The 19,169-nt window shown below is 45.9% G+C and overlaps 1 protein-coding gene and 1 pseudogene across 2 annotated transcripts in view; both read right to left on the minus strand.

Moving 5' to 3' along the window:
• The window catches only part of LOC139053001 (pre-mRNA 3' end processing protein WDR33-like), a 219,859-nt gene that overhangs the window by 170,368 nt on the left and 30,322 nt on the right, over positions 1–19,169 (minus strand). The gene's annotated exons all lie outside the window — the stretch shown is intronic.
• On the minus strand, positions 588–1,520 carry LOC139053002 (general transcription and DNA repair factor IIH helicase/translocase subunit XPB pseudogene; annotated as a pseudogene).

Here is a 19,169-nt window from a genome sequence, read left to right on the forward strand (position 1 = left end):
GTAAGCCTTGTCTTTAACAAACTAAAAATTAACAAGGAAGTGTACGTATGGGACACTCAAGCAATTGTGCAAAGCTCGAGTGCAAAGTTTGACATGGCGCCAACCTTTTAGCTTCCCCTAAGGTTCCACAGACACCACAAACATGAACAAATAGTACGATTAATATGAGGACGGTTGCTGCTTTTTATACACTAACATTAGAAGCGTTATGTCTAAAAATGTCGCACTATCTTCACTAATCGACTCAACATCGGCAACAGATTACTGTTGCATTAACTGTTGATTACTGTTGCATTAAGCATTAACTGAAACTTGGTTGAACGATGCTACTCCTAATGAAAACATATTCGTTTGTGAAGCTGATTTTAATATCTTTTGTTGCGATAGGAAAAATCGTCGAGGTGGTGGTGTCCTCCTTGCAATAAATAGACAGTATATTGTAGTGCCCGTGGTTATTAGCACTTTCCTTGAATGCGTAGTAACTTGTTTTAAATTCAGATCAAGTAACGTAATTATTGGTGTCTTTTATCGCCCACCGGACCTCACTCATGGGTTCACAGCAGAATTTCATCGCATTTTTACTGAACTTACTTATCGGTTTCCACATTCCACATTCCACATTCCTTCTTTTTATCAGTCCTGTACTCCAGGTACACTGCACTGTCGGCGCCAGACATGGAGCTCATGTTTCCAGTTCTTCTCGACATCTGGACGCGGTGGCCAGTTGGACCAGTCTCGCCAGCAACGCGTTCCTCCTCTGCATCAGCATCATTGGCAGCCAGCACCTCCTGCAACAGGTTTGTCTGCTCTTCCTTTGTGCGGTACGCAAGGTCCTCCTCGTCCATGCCTGCCATCTTGGTAATAACCTTGTAACTGTAGCCCTGGTTCACCAGGAAGCGCTGTCTCTTTCGCGAGTAATGCATCTCCATAGTGTCTTCAGACACCAGAGAATAAAAGAAGGCATTGTATTCTTCAGCCACGGCACCTTTCTTGGCCCTGAGGATACGACCCAATCGCTGAGCCTCCTGCCTCCTGGAGCCTCCATGAGCGGACACCTGGATGAGGACATTTGCCTCTGGCAAATCAAAAGAGGTGTCGGCCACCTTGGACACAAAGATGGTGTTCACTTTGGGATTGTACTTGAAGTTTTGCAGGATTTGCATTCTCTCTTGCTGAGATGTAGGACCATAGATGTATGGCCTGTTCATCTTGATGGCATAATGCTTGAGGGAAAAGACGTTGTCAGAGAATACTATGATCTTGTCGTTTCGCCTCTCGTGATATTTAATGAGGAACTGGCAGGCCCTGAACTTGTTTGGGTTCATGACGAATAACAACATCTTCTTGCATGCTCTTGCTTGCAGATACTCCCTGTAGAACTCTGGTGACATTGGGCACCACACCTCAGCACACTGCACTTTGGCAATGTAACCATTATTCTGGAGCTCAAGCCAATTCGCTTCGTACAGCTTCGGGCCAATGAGAAAGTTGAGATCCTGAATCTTGTCATCTTCTCGGACCAATGTCTTACTTTTGTATTTTTCATGGTAACACTGGAATTGCTTATAATAACTACTTGTATCAACCCAATTACATATCCAGTAGAAATGATCACCGACACAAAGTGAAAGAGTACCGTGCAAGAACAACTATGTATTACAATTGCTTCTTTGTGATGACCATCAGAGATTGGAACCGGCTGCAAGAGACGCAAGTGTGCTGTATAGATGAAGAAGTGTTCTATTTAAGTCTGTAACCCCCCCCTGCTGTAACGCCTTACTGGCAAAAGCGGGGCACTCACTGAATAAAGAATAAAGAATTCTAATGTTATCATTTTTGGTGATTTTAATTTCCCAAACATAGCATGGTCCACACAATCAACCTATAGCACACAGTCAGAGTCGCATGCGATCCTCCAGTGTTGTCCTGATTTCAGCCTAACCCAATTAATTTCAAGCCCAACACGATGTTCTGCGCACTCTTCTAATATTCTTGATTTGATCCTAACGAACAATCCAGATATAAGTTCTGAAATAACTCATATTACTGGTCTATCCGATCATGATGTTTCAACTGGTCGCTTTGTTCCTTCACCTATCAAAAGGCAAATTATCAGCAAGCAGATTAGGTGTTACAAAAGAGCTAACTTTGATCGTATTAACAATGAACTATCGCTTTTTTCTATTGACTTTCTGAGAGATTACTTGTCGCGGACAGTAGAAGAAAACTGGTTACTACTTAAAAAAGCACTCACTAATCTCATAAATACATCCCGGTCATTTCCATAAAATCCGATAACACTGCTCCTTGGTTTTCGCTGAACCTTCGTCGCCTAAATAACAAGAAAAAAAAAGATTATACAGGCAAGCTGACAGAAATTGATTATTTAAATCCTGGCGTCGGTACGAAGCATGTGACGAAGAATACCAAAGTTTACTCAAAGCCACGCGCAGACAATTCTATAAACGGGACCTGTCATCGATGTTAACAACTAACCTTCGGCGCTTTTAGCGTGTCGTTAATTCCAAGCATAATTCTAACATCGTCCTCACTGATCATGACGGCGCAGCGATAACTGACACTGATTGTTCCCAACTACTGAACGAAACTTTTTCATCAGTATTCACGTGCGAATATTTGGAACCGTTAGCCACCATGACTCCCACTGATTCGTTTATGCCGGAAATAATAATTACTGATTCTGGAATTTATTCTCTCCTCACTAATCTTAAGATTTCATCTTCCGCTGATAACACTGGCTTAAATAAAACAATTCTAAAAAATATTGCCCCAAGCATCTTCCCAATACTGTCCGCCTTATTTTCACAATCACTATCAACAGGCGTTATCCCTCACGATTCGAAGGTGGCTAAGGTAGTGCCATTTTTCAAGTCTGGGGATCGTTCTTCACCGCTTAACTATTGACCAATTTCTTTAACAAGTAACATTTTAAATTATTCGAACATATTATACATTCTCAGGTCATTAACTACCTTGAAGAACATTACCTCATATTTAAGCGACAGCACGGTTTTCGCAGAGGCTATTCATGTGACACTCAGCTTGCTGGTTTTATTCACGACATACATTCATCAATAGACACCGGAATCCAAGTAGATGCCATATTCCTAGATTATTCAAAAGCATTCGACTGTGTCCCTCATCGTAGACTTATTCACAAACTTACACAGCTGAACATTGACTCTACTGTTGTCACATGGATAAAAGACTTTCTTTCCAACAGGATGCAATTTACATCGGTTAACAATCACAACTCATCTCTAGTCCCCGTAACATCTGGTGTACCACAGGGAAGTGTGCTTGGGCCCCTACTTTTTCTAATTTATACTAATGATCTACCAGACGGCATCAAATCCAATATCAGACTATTCGCTAATGATTGCGTCATATATCGTAATATTCACTCTAACTGAGATCACGACATTCTTCAATCTGACCTAAACGCAATAAACGTATGGTGTTCAACTTGGCTAATGCCTCTAAATTTTACTAAAACTGAATTCATGTTTTTTACTAATCAGGCACCCAGAACATCAACATCTTACATCTTAAACAACAGCCTTGTTGATCAAGTTTCCAGCTACAAATATCTTGGCGTACCCTAACTTGACGTGGAATAATCACATTAACCATATCCTCACTTCTGCAAACCGTTCGCTTGGTTTCCTTAAACATAACCTCAAACATGCTCCTGTACACTTACGCAAATTGGCATACACAACACTAATACGCCCTAAAATAGAGTACACGTCAGCCATATGGGATCCCCATCAGGCATACCTAATAACTGACTTAGAAGGCCTGCAGAACCGTGCTGTACGATTCATCTTTTCAGATTATTCATGAGAAACCAGTGTAACTGCATTAAAAAATCGCGCCGAGCTTGAAGCCTTGTCACTTCGCCGTAATATATCTCGTTTAACACTATTCCATAAGCTCTACTATCACGTATCTCTTCATAACGAGTTCATGTGTGAACCCTCAGCCATTCTTCCACGTCGGGATCATTCTTGCAAAGTAAAATGCATAATGTGTCATTCCCTCGCATTTGGTCAGTCATTTATACCTCGCACTGCGAAAGAATGGAATAATCTGCCATTGCATATTGTCACCGAAACAAATGCCTCAAAATTTACAGACGCTCTACGCAGTACCATGCATACCTAATATATCACATCTGACTCTCTCATTTGTAAACTTTTTTTTTGCGCCGTTAACCAAAGCTTTCAGGACAGTGTCACATTTTGTAGAAATCATTTAGAGTTGCTGTGCTGATAACTATAATTATTTTTTTTGTGTTTGTACGTTGATGCACTGTAATTAATTTTTTCCCAGTTTTGTTTTTCCATTGTAATTACATTTATGAACTGTTCACCTCACCTATGTAACATTTACCCTATGTAATACCCTCCCTAGAGGGCCTTTAGGGTTATTGTGAAATAAAAAAATAAAAAATATCAATAATTCAAGATCTCTTCATTCAAACTGACGGATAATTTGAACTGTTCTGTTGGTCACAGCAGCAAAGTCCTATGTATTTGAATATAGAAAAACTCCAGCGAATTTTAACTCCAACAACCATACAACGGCTATTTCAAATGAGATCCCTCACTCCCCTACACCGCGTTTTCGACAAACCCGAGCCAAAGGCAAAGATGTCATGTGTGCTGTAAAAATGGCAAGAAAAAATCCGCAGGGAGAAAGTCAGGACCAGTGCACAGCTTAAAAGGAGCAGGAAGGAGCCCCCAGCGTGCTTCATCGCGTTACCACGCCTGCCAAGCTCACCTGACCCCCTCAGTGTGCTGGATAGCTGCGTGCGACAGTGTTCTTTCGCATCGATGGCAAGTAGCATAAACTGCATTTCTGTTCGCACTTGTCTCTATGGCAATCACACAATTTCCAAGGGTCAAAAGAAAAGTCTCTTTATATTCACTCATGCGAGGGTACAATGATGAACACCGAACTGCGCACTCACAATAAAAAATTTCTAACATAACCCCTCGAAGGTGCACTACAAGGGAAACAGACAACCTGTTTCAATTGGATGTTGGCGTTTAGACTGGCTCACCACAAAGCATGAGATGCCGTCCCCCACAGAGACTGCTCGGAGCACGCTACTGCCCGTAACAAACGGGCTCATTGCGGCAGCCGCGTTATCTACCCTATGCTGCAGATGCATACAGTATAGTGCGATGTATAGTGCAACATCATGCAGGGTGCTCTGTCCGCCTTAACACAAGCGAAAACTCCAGCCATGCCGACTTAAATCACTTCCGTATATCTCCTAGAACCGTATCCCACGTAGAAGATGCCACGTCACACTAAACAGACTGCCTAAATACTAATCATTCTGCGTCTTTAGACCCCCAGAATGGAATGGGAATGTAATAATGGCATCGGTCGGATAGATGGAATAATAGAATGCGAGCTCGAAATTCCGGAGAGACGTACTGAAATCGGCACTTAGCCCTGGAAAGCTATATGTTGATTTTGAGCTAGACAATCAAACCAGTAAATTTGTCATTTGGACTAAATTGCACTTGACCAATATATTGTATTTCTCCTACCAGCTCTTTCATCATCAGCCTGGTTACGCCCACTGCAGGGCAAAGGCCTCTCCCATACTTCTACTACCCCGGTCATGTGCTAATTGTGGCCATGTTTTCCCAGCAGCAGCGGTGGCGTAGAGGTAGAGCATTCGCCTCAGATGCAAGAGGACCGTGGTTCGAATCCCGGTGCCGTGCAATTTTCCACCGGATTAAAAAAAAAAATCCGCATGTTGATAAAATTGCATAAACAGGCCTGGAGTGCGGCCTGATCCCCGAGACCAGAACCGGTAACGCACTCCCTCACCAGAGCAAGATTCGCCACCCTGGTGCAGTACTTGGCCACAACCTCCCATATGAATACTACGATAATCAAACCCCAGCCCCCAGCAGCTGCGACGGAACTGACCACGGCGGCGGTCAGACCTGTGACGCAGCAGAGGGTGCTAAGAACCAGCTATTTCATTCTCTACCAATAGGCGACTACCTCCGCTGCAGTAATTATAAACACTGTATTTTGCTCATTCACTTTTGCACTTAAGGGGGGACGCGGGTCTTGAAATCGCGAAAAATGGTCAAAAATGGCAATTTTCAAAAATTGCGTTTTTGAAGTCTTTAATGTCCCAACTATGCCTCTACAAAATATTATGGCGCAATTCCTACTCAAAGTATAAAATAAACGGTAATTTATAAACGTCGGTGAGCCGAAATTGAACGCCAAGCGCGAAGATTTGCCTCATTTTCAAGCTGCCGTAGCTCCGCGCGACGCGTACCGATCGGCGCCATCTTGGTCTCGTTTGAAAGCTGGTTTCCCGCTCTCCATTCTGGCGCCCCTCGGCACGCTGTTGACCCTCGTGCAGCGGAGGGATTGGCACCCGTTCTCAAGCGGGAAATCGTCGCGAGACAGCCGCTGATTGGGTGAACCGGGCGCCTCCTCGAGGCGCAGCCCTCTGATTGGCCGTGACGTATGCTTCGCCTTCCGCGGCCGCGTTGTCCGACTCCTTCACGTCGTCTGCTTTCGCCTGCACGCACGTCATTTTTCGAGCTCCTCTTTGTTTCCTAGTATTTTTCGTTCTGCCTTTTTCTTTATCGTTCTTCTAGATATTTTGGCTATTGGGTCGCTTCTTTTAACCACGAATTTCTTGCTTTTGCGTGCCTGGTGGCTTTGTTCCGCGTGTCACGATGGTGCGAGACGCGCGCTTGAAAGCAAGCACGCGAAAAGCAGTCGGCAAAAAGAGACGCGCATGGAATAAGAACAGCGCTACATCGTCGAGAACTACAGCTTCGGTGATGCCGCAAGCTGCTGTGCCCTTGGTGGATGCGGCAGGACTGAGCTCGCCAACAACAGCTTCGCCGGTGGACGCGGCTGAACAAACCCCGTCGACGCTAGCTTCGCCTGTGGACGCGGCTGGACAGTGCCGATCAGTGTCAACTTCGTTAACGCAAGTCTGTGCAGTGCCGGTGGATGCGCCTGGACTAAGCCCGTCGAAAATGCCAACTTTTGAGACGCTGCAAGTCGCTTCGGATTCCGTGTCGTCGGAAGCGGCTGAGCCGGCTGACCTAAGCCTAACGTTGACTTCGGCGTTTCCGCACGCCGCTTCGGTGCCGACGGACGCGGCTGAACCGAGCTCGCGTGCTCAACGCTTCGACACGGTGTTTTTCACGGAGGCGGAGTGCGCGGGGCGCGAAAATTACGCAGACAACATTAAAACTTCATTGGCGAAGCAGTCCGCGACTTCCCGCAAGTTCGAGCTAATGAACGTCGGCACAGCAAGTGAAGATGACGATCGCGGCACAGAGTACATCATCGTTGATCTCTCAGTGCTAAAGAAGATGTTTGTGTCCACAAGCTGCAGCAAGTGTGGGATGACCACTCTCCAACTCGCAAAGTGCAGTGAGAGAGAATACGGCCTAGCAGTGAAGTTGGAGCTCACATGCTCAAATTGCGATTTCGCCGAGCGGCACTTCTCGTCGCCACGAGTGCCCGGGAAATCCAACATCACGCCCTTTGAAGTCAATTTGCGGGCAATGAAGGGAATTCAAAGTATAGGCAAGGGAGCGACTGCCCTAGCAGATTTTTGTGCCACCATGAACCTCTCTCACCGAGGACTTCACCACAAGACTTTCAGGGGGCATATGGACACCATGGTGAAAGCTTGCCAGGCAGTAGCTACTGCTACAGAAGCAGCAAGCGTCAAAGTGGTGAAGGACATGTACAAGAACTTCCTGAATCCACCAGGAAATGTAGATGTCATATTTGATGGCACATGGAAGACACGTGGTCACAATTCAAATATTGCAGTAGGCTGCATCATAGAGCTATACACTGGCCTAGTACTGGACCATGTTGTGCTCTCGAGGTACTGTCGTGGGTGCCAAGGGGCACCTGATCCCAGTGATGATGGGTACGGTGACTGGGCTGTGAACCACAAGTGCATGAAAAACATCGACTGCAATGCCGGCCGGATGGAGACTGAAGCAGCTATCATTTTGTTCAACAGGTCTCTGGAAAAAAATGGGTTGCGGTACACAACTATACTTTCTGATGGTGATAGCCGCACCTTTCATGCATTGACCTCAGGAGAAGTGTATGGATATATATCCATTGAAAAGAAAGACTGCTTGAACCATGTCCACAAGCGGATGGGGACGGCTCTTCGCAACTTGGTGGAGAAGAAGAAGGCACAAGGAGAATCTCTTGGCGGAAAGGGCAACCTCACCCAAGATAAGATAAAGAAAATTACAAACTACTATGGGTATGCCTTGCGGAGCCACAGCCACGACGTTGCAGGCATGAAAAAGGCAGTGCATGCCACGCTGTTGCACATGACCTCGACAGATGAAGCCCCAGACCACAGTTGCTGTCCTCAAGGGGTTGATTCGTGGTGTGCCTTCAATCGTGCTTTGGCGAACCAAGTGGAGCCGTCACCACACAAAAACCCTCTGCCAGGCCACGTTCGCACTGCTCTTGAGCCAATCTTTGCAAGGCTGGGCGACGAGGCCCTCTTGGAGCGCTGCAAAGATGGCATGACACAGAACGCCATTGAGTGCCTACACTCTGTCATTTGGAGCCAAAGCTCCAAGAACACGCATGACTCTTTGCTGGCTGTTGAAAGAGCTGTTGCAGAAGCAGTTTCTCGCTTCAACCAAGGAATGGCAGCAACCAGCAGAGCTGTTGCAGCACAGCTTGGTTACAGTCCTGGGAGCTGCCTCATTCGTAGGAGCCTTGAGAAAGATAAACAGAGGCTGTGCAGGTCTGATAAAAGTCACACCAACGCTGAAAAGGTGAAGAAGAGGATGGCCAAGAAACACAAGCCTGACAGAACCCAGGACTACTGCCCAGGACTTTTGTGAATGTGTGGCAGATTCATAGAAAATAGCAGGTGACTTTTTGAGCTTTTTTTTTTTGTCAAAGGCCAACGCAATACAGAAGTTTTCACAATCTTTACATGAACAGATTTCTGTGAGTTTGGTGTTATTGTGTTCAGTAATGACTGGGCTGCATGCTAAAGCATTAAATTTTTCCATGTGATAGGTAAACAAAAGTGGCAGAGTAAGCAAAACTTTGAATGCAATTTTCTCAGCTTTGCTTTTTTGATCAAATGCCTTTGCCTTACGGAACTTTTCATAATGTTTGCATCAACTGATTTTATTGAATTAGGTATCATTTTTTTCAGTGAAACCTCAGCTGCATCCTAAAGCTTTCCATTTTTCATTAAACCAAATAGACTAGCAATTAGGTCAGGTGTAAGCTAATTACTCCTGCATTGTTTTTTTCTTCCTACTTTGATATTCATTCATGACCTATATGATGACTTTTTAAAAATTTCTTTAGCTTTAGGATGTGCAGTAGGTCCTTGGAAATGACAGCTATTCTTTAAAACTAGTTTTTTCAATTAAGAAATTACCATAATGGCCCGTAACAAAAGACCTATGTGGGATCAGTTATTTTGCGATATCTTCATTTCTAAATGAGATATATCAAATCTGAATATATATTTGGAATCAGCATTGAAAGATATATCTGCATGCGAATTTTCAGGAAGATACGTTAAGAAATAAAAAAAAAGTTTTCAAGACCCTCATCCCCCCTTAAAGGGCAGCTCTGGTGATTTTTCGACCATGTCAAAGTAACGGACTACTTAGGCTTCCAAGTACGCGCCTGATAGTAGAAGTGTCCCGAAAATTCGAAAATAATTTTAAATGAGTCAAAATGAGCAAAAATGAAACCGGAACCTGACCGAGCAGCCAAGCGAATCTCTTCGTGTGACGTCGCGAGAGGCAGGGAAGACATGGCAGTCTCGCCCGTGGAAAAAAAAACTGAACAGCAGATGCTCAGCAGATTTGTGACTGTACCGGGCCTTCAGGTGACGATGTCAGCTGCACCAGTCCTTCGGATTTGTCCAACAGTGACGGCTACGGTTCCGACAAATAGCCATGAATCGCCATTAGCATTCGACCCGCCACCAGGAGAGCCAGCACCTATGCACAACATATCACACTGCAACATGAAGACCAAGGGTAGCCCTAACGAATGAATTTAAACGTGCTATTTTATGTGTTTTACTCCTTGAGAAGGTGCTCTGCATACCCACTATAAGATGTGGAGCACAACTTTCCGCATTTGTATCCCGCAAGAATGCCGTGACAGTCCAGAGCACTGACTGGTGCATTTGTTTACATCGGCAGGTACAGCGACCACTCATTGTTTGCTTGATATGATGCTAACTGCTCATCAGTGACATCAATTTCTGTCAGAACATATCAAAACATGCAGATTTTGCGCAAGCAAGCACCTTTGCATCGCCCTGAGTCGTGCTGATATGTGCGACCACACAATTTCGAAAACAGCAAGTGGGAGATCGTAGTAGGGGGGTGTTGGTATGCTGCCTACCGTATTTACACGATTGTAAGTCGACTCGAATGTAAGTCGACCCCCCATATCGCTTGACCGGAAAAACAAAAATAAGAGAGCGTACCCGAGGGCGCATTCGATAAGGAAAATTTATTAGTAGCTGACATGGTCCCTGGACTACTCGTCTTCACTAGTACTGCCATCGTCATCGTTGCTGCGGTCCCACAGCGCGTCGTGGTCCAGCGAAATTTCAAATTTGGCAAACGACCGCACCAGGACATCTTGCAGAACAGCAGCCCACGCCAAATGCACCCAACCGCACGCAGCCGTCAGGGAGGCTCTTTTGACAGGTCCGGTTGGCGTAATTTCGCAGTCTTCTGCCACCAGCCACTCGTTGTACTCACGGTGGAGCAGAACCTTAAAATTAAGGCGAAGGTCCAGGCTTGTTTCATGACCATGTCGCACTTCAATGGCAGGGACCGATCATGCATTTCAGCGATGTACGCCGTAAGCTTAGCCTACAGCTCCGGAAAGCGTCCAGACTTCGGCATGTGGGAAATTTCTCACATGCCGTAACAGGGTGAAAATTTCACTTCGCTGCAGTCACCAGTCTCGCACCACCCGTTTAGAAACATCGAAATTGCGGCCCGCTGAGCAGTGATTTGTTTCTTCGGCGTAAGGGATGGCAGCCCCCTTGAACGCTGCTGTGAACGAGTGCCGAACGATTAGTGGGCCTGCAGCACTCATGACGACTGGGGAAGCATAGAAGTAGCAGTAGCCGGCAGTCAAGCGGAACACGTCAAAAAGTTGGTCAAACCAATACCAATGCCTTTGAACAGAGAAAGAGAAACCCGCGAGCGGTGTCTGCTATTCCATGAACTACCGATACTCCCCGCAAGCGCCGCCGTTCTGAGGGTGCCGCCGCAAATGGGAACAGCGGCGCTTCCATCAACTATCGACACCTTCCCCCCCACCCCCTCCCCCCTCCCTGAGTGTTGCATGGTTTCGATTGTAAGTTGACCCCCCAACTTCAGACTTTCAAATTTAAAAAAAGGGGTCGACTTACAATCGTGTAAATACGGTACTTATAATTTTTAGTATTCTCTTCATGCAAACAATTAAGGGGAGACATGGGTTATAGAGACCGAAATCTGTGTTCCAAAAAAGAGACACAGATTACGACTTTGCGTGTATGATCGTTCATTTAGAGAATGTGTAGTTTTCTCACGGGAACATCAATGCCAGTATTGACACTGTTGGCAGCTCAATGAGGCGGTTGCTTGCACTGCTGTATCGAAGGGGCCTCTGCTTGCTGCGCACTTAGGATACGAGGCAAGCAATGCACCTCAGAAGCTAAATAATGAGTCAGTGTAATACGTAAAAATACACCCATGTACGTAGTCACATTTAACATAGGGAAGTGCCGGCGAGTGTGACTAACCACCTTCGAGAACGGCATCGTACGGATGTTGATAGCATGTCATGTCGTCACTTCTAGCTTTATGCGTGTGCACTGTATGGGTTTATTTCAAATCCATATGGTCAAAACTCAACTACAGAAGTAATTGTCTTTATCCTAATGGCTTAATTAGCTTTAGGTTCACCAGCAGTAGAAACACGAAATCGAGGCGACTGTCATAGGCTTGAACTCGGCTCAAACTGTGTGTGCTGATGGCGAGGGCTAAAGCTTGTGCACCTAACAACGTCACACCACTTGCCTCTCGTCTCTTGCCCATCCACAGAGAATGTAACTTTTTGTGACCTCTCACACCAAACACTAGCTCACTCTTCGACCCTGTCATCTGCCACTCATTACCAGCATGCTCTACGTATACCTCCTTTTATGTCATAACACAATGTGGCCAGTAGCTGAGGAGCATGCAAGGCAGGTGTTTCAAGGGAATGAAATAAATTCATTTGTAAAAAATCTGCACAACTCTCAAGTCTGATGTTTTCAAGAAATGACAGAGGCGTGCACAAGAACACACTTAGCAAATTTAATTCAGATCCGCTGATTTTGAAATATCTCCTGAGTTGCCCCTTAAAGACTACTTCTAGTAGTTAAAATATATGATTTGATTTAGCAAGAGCATACTTCACCTATGACACAAGGATGGAGGCCAAAATGACATCGCGAGCTGTTGCACACTGCACGAGTCTACAATGGTTTCGAGCGCAAGCACTGTGAATGCATTGCCATGTTTTTGGTGCACGTTCGAGGATCCAGAAGGTGAGTTAAGAGGAGGTCAGAGAGGCATCCTGGAAAAAATAGTGCCTTTATTATGCCAGAAGGTGTGAATAAAAAAACATTGCCCTGCGAAACTTATCAATGCGTTTCGCTTTTTTGTTAGTCTTCAAAGTGACAGAACAATCTAGATGGATGCATGCCATACACAATAAGATTATTTTCTATTTTGCTTTACACGAACGAGTTTCGAATGCATTACAGATTTTTGGAAGGGTGGACCTCATTTAGAATGCAACCTCTGCTTGTGTCACAGTGTGCAATGAGGTCGTGAACCGCCTAACACGTGTGGAGTTGAAGTAAAGCTAACTTCAGCAGTCATAAGTCGGCAGTCGTAGGCTATAGCACACAGTATTTGAAAAATGATGTTAGAAATTAATGTCATGTGTGGTTTAATTCTAAATTCAGGAAAAACTGCATAAACACGACGAGGAGTAATTTCATTTAGAAAGGCTTGAATTTGTTTTGACCACTTTTGAAATTGTGGTGTTGAAGAAGCGTAGACAGTGAGCCCTTGCTCTGTTTCTTTGCATTTTTCTATGCAAGAAGGAAAGGGCTCCTGAAGAGGGGACCCCAATTCCGGCTGTCATCACAAATTGACATCTTTTGGAGCTATTTTGATCACAAGAACTCAATATATTTTGCATTAACATCACATATTCGTGACTAATAACCGACGCAGTTAACATATGCCTGTTGACGCTAATTGACAAGCAAGACAATAAAATTTATGCTATATATTTTCATGCATTTCATTGTCTAGACCGCAGCTCCGCTCACACAGCAGAGTTGCAGGGTGAAATGAGGGAGCGGATCAGACAGTTTTGCTTCCATTTCTGGCACTGTGCCAAGCTCTGTTGGCTGTCGACCTGTTCGTGAAATCTCGCGAAACCACCTCTGAAAGTCGTGAAGGTCGCCCGAGAGTACTGCCCCAGCTGCATGGTAGGCGCACCATGATGTGTGCTTACATTATTCCATCACAGCCTGCTAGCTGTTCTCTTCAACTGTGTCACTGTTTTATTGTTTTCGCGACAATACGAGTGAGCCAAGTGGAAAACGGAAGCAAAAGACCATAACATCAGAACATAATGATGCTATCGTAACAGCTGCCGCATCAGGTGCTAAAAAGCTGCATGCTGCAAACAGGGAGTCATTTGCTGTTTTATTAAATTTTCATTGCACATTGCATAGCGGTTTGGTGGGCTGTGGAGAAGTAGTCTTTGTTGCATTTTGTGTTGTGTGCAACATTAGGCATACAGTACTGCAGTACAAGGCTACAGTTGGTATAACAAAGTAATGAATGTAAGTAATTTTCACTCCCCCCTTCAACTTCATTATAACGAGTGCAATCCCGATTTTTCAGTACCAGCTATTCGGCAAGGCAGCAGCATTCGGCCACGGTCAGGAAAGTATGTGAGTGCTACCAAAGAAAGGTTTGCTTTAATACAGTAGACACCGTATTTACTCGCATAATGATCACTTTTTGTAAAAAAAAATGTATGCAAATTCAGGAGTGCAATCATCACGCGGGATAAATTTTGCACGAAAAGAAAAAAAAATTTCATCCCGCATTTGCTGCGGGATGACAGCAGGTCAACAAACAGGCAGCTGCCGCTGTAACAGTGCAGGACACCAAAACAAAAATGGCGGCCAGCGGAGCAAGCCAAACGCACCAAATACGATTTTTTTTCTTCTCGCGAGTACATTACGTGCGTCAGAACAGTTTCTTCCATATCAGTCATAAATAATATTGTGAATATCGGCAAGTTTGCGGCAATAACATAGCCATGTCCACTTTGAGGGAACAGAAACAGAGATGGGCGCACTTAGCTGCCAGTGACATAAAAACACATGGCGGGCATGCTGCGCAAACCGCGGCATTTGTCTTCACTACTATCCTAATACGGCACGTTTCCACTAAGGGTGGGCGAATATCTTAGCTGTATTGCAAGCATTGGCACATGAATAGGGTACACTTCTAACGACACTTTTAACCTCCTGTTTAACGTAAACGTGGCTACTATCCTTTCAGTGCAAACGTGGCTACTATCGTTGCCGCTCGCGATTTGTTGCGTGCCTGTGAGTGCAGACGAGAGGAACCAAAAGGGGTCTTTCTGTTGTTTTTGTTGAGCACAACCATTCTAAAGCTTACAAACAATAAAGCCAAGGCAAGCTTGGTTGCAGCTTTTCTTTTTCGTGGAAGTGCGGAATGTGATGACAGGAATGAAATGGGGCATCTGCTTAAGAATGTTTGGTGTGTACAGACTGCTTGGTACGGTCTTGAAGAGTCATTTTCATAGCATTCGTTAGCATACGACAGATGGTAAGTGCAATCATCATTAGCTAGACTAGGCACATGACATATCGCTGCGGCAAGTTCGGTGGGCAATCATTACACGGGAAAGAAAAAAAATTGAATTTTGATGACAAAATTGCAGGGGTGCGATCATTACGCGAGTGCGATCATTATGCAAGTAAATACAGTATCAGAAATCTTAAAGGCAGAAATGTACTGCAGAGATAACAGGCCACAAACATGTTTGTGCAAAAAAAAATTGCACATTGCATTATTTGTAACACTGTTAAGACTTCAAAAATGTGTTTTTAGTTATGAGGCACACAAGGAGAGTACATGTAGTAAACAATAACAAATCACAGAGACAGCATTTCATTTACTGCAATTGGAGGAACGGTTCAGTTCAGCCCCTCCAGGAGTGGGAATGGGCCAGCTCTCATTATACCGAGGAGAATGAGTGGAATTAATGGCGATTTCCACCCTCCTGAATAAAGTGGGAATAGAATGGAGGGCCCCGCTCTGCCATTCCGGTGCCAAACCAGCAAAGACGGCAGTATGGCGACCCCAGAGCAGCATCCGACCCAGACAAAGCTTCAGAATGGAAAATGAAGTGGTCGGCCACAGGACGCACAGAGTAAGACGACAGATGGTATCAGTGCGTATCAGAGCTCACCAGCAATTGCATGCAGTGGAGCGGGTACCCATCACAAAAACAAAGTGAACAAAATGCTAGCACTAATTAACCCTTTGACGGTTTTCACCGTACATGTACGGCGGCGGCTTTCTGTCCCGTAAGGTCTTTGCCATACGGGTACGGTTTCGACCCTCCGTTTGAAATTTCGCGCCATAATGACGATGCATGCTCACTGGGAGGTGCTGCCACCTCTTAGGACTTACAAATTTGTGCTACCTTCTTGGGGAGATAAACAGAACTTACAGGACTTACAAATTTGTGCTACCTTCTTGGGGACTTACAAATTTGTGCTACCTTCTTGGGGAGATAAACAGAACTTACAGGACTTACAAATTTGTGCTACCTTCTTGGGGAGATAAACAGAACTTACAGGACTTACAAATTTGTGCTACCTTCTTGGGGAGATAAACAGAACTTACAGGACTTACAAATTTGTGCTACCTTCTTGGGGACTTACAAATTTGTGCTACCTTCTTGGGGAGATAAACAGAACTTACAGGACTTACAAATTTGTGCTACCTTCTTGGGGAGATAAACAGAACTTACAGGACTTACAAATTTGTGCTACCTTCTTGGGGAGATAAACAGAACTGACTTCTAGCTTCAGCGCATCCCGCAGACTGCGGCAACACCCCTTTTGCGGTTTCGGTTTCGCCACGTGATCGCAACGGTGGCACGGGAAATGTCCTTTTTCCCTTTGTCGGCACTCTCTTGCAGATGTGGTGGAAGTTGATTTCTATCTTCATTGGCGCTGCTCTTAGCTTAACCGCTGCTCGCGAGGTATTCTCGCTCTCAGCAGCAATGCGCTTTCGCGGCTTCGGTTCCACCGTGCAGAGGCGCGCGAAACGTGATTTTTATCTTTGTCGGCACGCTATCACAGGGGCAGCAGAAGTTGATTTCTATCTTGATTTGCACTGCTCTTAATCGTTTATCACCGCCGCTCATGAGGTATTCTCGCTCTCTGTGGCTGTGCGGAGACTCGTGTTTCAAGGAGTACCACACTCTGAAATACTATTGAACATATTGCAGTTCTGAGTGATGCCGACACCAAAATACTGTTCCTAATTTTTTTTTTACTATTTATTCCCGACTTTATACATCTTGTACATTCAAGATCCGCAATAAAGTTGTTGAGAATTGCTAGCGACCGTCGCACGTTTCTTGCAACCATTGTTGGGGGCGCGGCGACGCACCAAGAGGGAGCCGGCGAACGGACGAGGGGGCGCCCCGCTGGGCTGGTGTCCCGGCCGGCGCCTCGACCCGCAACCCGATCCGTGCCCCGTGTTTTCGGCGGACCGCCTGCTGGGTGCGAATGGCCGGCGCTTCCGAGAAGGACGAAGGCGTCGGTGCAGCCAACGGACAACTGGGATTTTGTATTTTACTTTTCTCTTCCTTTTCTAGTCACTGCGATGTCTTCTGTAAAATAAACGTTCAGTCTTGAAGCGAACCCCGACGAGTGAGAATCGTTCCTTCGAGGCTCCTGCGTGCGCGCGGCTGCTGTACGCCGCCGCCCGAAAGAGTCTCACGCAGCAGTTTTTGTAGTCGCACTCGCGAAGTGACCTCCACAGAGCGTTGGTCGTAGCCCTTTAATTATTCTACATTTTCTGGTGCCGAAACCCGGGACTGCTACATCTGGAATAACTTCGCCTGCATCATGGAGCGACTACAAAGGAAGCAAGCGACTCTGCGACAAGCCATCGACACTACCATCGCAGCGGCCAGCATCTTACTTCAAGCGACAGAAGCATCAACCGGTGAGCTTGAAGAACATTTGGACATCCTTCTTGAACAAGCTGAAGAGCTTAAAGCAGTCAACGACGCTATAGAAAAGAAAGTGGACCTACAGGAGCTCGACAATGTATTAACAGAATGCGCTGCGTACAGCTTGAGAATTTGCACCTTGAAAACAAGGATAAAAAGGGCACTGAGAGGTGGAGCTGCGAGCGAAACAAGGTCAAGTACACCATCAGAAACAGGAAATAACTGTGACCACGTCGCACAGTCAGGCTCCGTCCAGCATGCAGTTACGACGACTCTTCAGCTACCGTCGACAACGACAAGACTTCCGAAGCTAGAGATCGCCAAATTCGACGGATACCTGCGATCATGGCACAGATTCTGGAATCAGTTCGAGTCTACCATCCACAAGAATCCAGCTCTACATCAAATTGACAAGTTTCAGTACTTGACGAGCTATCTCACTGGCAAAGCAGCAGCCGCTATCGACGGGCTACCACTCAGTGACCGAAATTATGAAATTGCAGTGAAGACATTGGTCGAAAGATTCGGAAAGGCGACGTTATCATTGAAGAACACATGTCGAGGTTGCTCGACATCCGACCTGTCCTTAACATCCTCGACACTGAGAGGCTGCGGACCCTTTATGATGAGGTCCAGATGGGGGTTCGGAGCCTCGAGGCATTGGGTGTGGCGTCGAATTCTTATGGAGTACTTTTATTGACAGTCCTACGGAAAAACATCCCGAATGAGCGTTGCCTCGGTTACTGCAGACAAAAGACAACATCTGCAGTCGCGTCAGGAGATGATCTTCAAAATTTCCTCAGTTTCCTCAAGACCGAAGTAGAATGTCGAGAGAGGGCCGAATGTGGAACCCGTCAACAGCTGAGCACCAAAAGGCTGAGTCGCCCGATCTGCAAGGATATTCCTGAAAAGAAGGCGTCCGCATCGGTTTTAACTGCCGTCATGAAAGCTGAAACACAGTGCAAATTATGCGAAGCGAGCAGCCACTCAACTGCCGACTGTGAAGTTGATTTGACAGCGGATCAGAAGAGGACAATTGTGCAGTGGGAAAGACTCTGCTTTAGGTGTGCCAAGGCAGGTCACCGAGCATACGAATGCCACACCGCAAGATGGCTTAAATGTAAGAGATGTTCCGGCCGGCACGTAGCAGCCCTGTGTAACCTGAATCGACCACCAGCGACAGGAAAGTCGGAAGAGAAGACTACTCACTGAGACAATCGTACAGTCTTCGCTGCAAGTCGAAGGCACCAAGAAGAGAACCCGTGTCTTTCTGCAGACGGCTCAAGCGTGGGTTCAGGGTAGGGAGAAGCCAGCGATGGTCAGGCTGATGATTGACGGCGGAAGTCAGCGCACTTTTGTCCAGAAAGAGGTTTCACAGAAGATGCAACTGCGTGTGATGGGAGAGGAGACCCTGAAAATAATGACATTTGGAAGCGACAAGCCGTCTTCAGGAATGAAGTGCCGTCGAGTGGAGTTATGCGTGTGCAGTCGACACAACGAAAGAAAGATCCGCGTTGAAGCGCTCGAGATCCCACAAATCTGCTGCGACATTGTGTCAGCACCTGAAGCTTCCACCGTCAACTACCTCGAAGAGCAAGGCCTCGTACTCGCCGACAGTACGCCAGATGGAGCAGAGATAGGGCTGCTGCTGGGATCCGATTACTACTGGGAGGTCACAACCGGTGGTGTCAGGCGCCTCGACAGCGGTCTCGCAGCCGTGGAGACCATTTTTGGCTGGACCCTGCAGGGGA

Source organism: Dermacentor albipictus, unplaced genomic scaffold (assembly GCF_038994185.2).
Source record: "Dermacentor albipictus isolate Rhodes 1998 colony unplaced genomic scaffold, USDA_Dalb.pri_finalv2 scaffold_51, whole genome shotgun sequence".
NCBI lineage: Eukaryota > Metazoa > Arthropoda > Arachnida > Ixodida > Ixodidae > Dermacentor > Dermacentor albipictus.